At 50.7% G+C, this 927-nt stretch overlaps 1 protein-coding gene across 1 annotated transcript in view; it reads left to right on the forward strand.

The window, feature by feature from the left end:
- LOC123345080 overlaps positions 1–927 on the forward strand; it is a 53,579-nt gene that overhangs the window by 41,661 nt on the left and 10,991 nt on the right. The window lies entirely within an intron of this gene.

The following is a 927-nucleotide window of genomic DNA, read 5'->3' on the forward strand; positions in this document are numbered from 1 at the left end:
CCAAGTCCTCAGGGCAATTTAATCATTAAAAAACGCTTGCTTTTAAACCATGTTTTATATTTACAAAGGTACACTCACCAGAGGTCCCTTCCATGGCTTCATTGTCTGGGATAGTGGCTTGGGAGGGCTGGGAGGGTAATTCCGTCAGGCTGAGAAAAAGGTCCTGGCCGTTGGGGAGAACGGAGTGCTGTGTGCTCTCTGCAAGCTCGTCCTCCTCCTCATCTTCCCTGTCCGCAGAATCCTCAGGCACGGCTGAGATTACCCCCACCTCAGAATCCACGGACAGGGGTGGGGTACTGGTGGCGGACCCCCCTAGAATTGCATGCAGCTCAGCGTAGAAGCAGCATGTTTGCAGCCCTGCCCCGGACCTTCCGTTTGCTTCTTTGGTTTTCTGGTAGGCTTGTCTGAGCTCGTTAACTTTCACACGGCACTGTACTGAGTCCCTGCTGTGGCCTCTCTCCATCATGGCCTCGGAAATTTTTTCAAATGTTTTTTCATTTCGTCTTTTGGAACGGAGTTCTGTTAGCACGGAATCCTCTCCCCATATAGCAATTAGATCCAGTACCTCCCGTGCGGTCCATGCTGGAGCTCTTTTTCGATTCTCAGACTGCATAGTTACCTGTGCTGATGAGCTCTACGTGGTCACCTGTGCTGATCAGCTCTCCACACTGGGCAAACAGGAAATGAAATTCAAAAGTTCGTGGGGCTTTTCCTGTCTACCTGGCCAGTGCATCCGACTCCAGATTGCTGTCCAGAGCGGTCACAATGGTGCACTGTGGGATAGCTCCCGGAGGCCAATACTGTTGAATTGTGGCCACACTAACCCTAATCCGAAATGGCAATACCGACTTGAGCACTACTCCCCTTGTCGGGGAGGAGTACAGATATCGATATTAAGAGTCCTTTATATCGAAATAAAGGGCTTCG

Source organism: Mauremys mutica, chromosome 12 (genome assembly GCF_020497125.1).
Source record: "Mauremys mutica isolate MM-2020 ecotype Southern chromosome 12, ASM2049712v1, whole genome shotgun sequence".
Taxonomy (NCBI): domain Eukaryota; kingdom Metazoa; phylum Chordata; order Testudines; family Geoemydidae; genus Mauremys; species Mauremys mutica.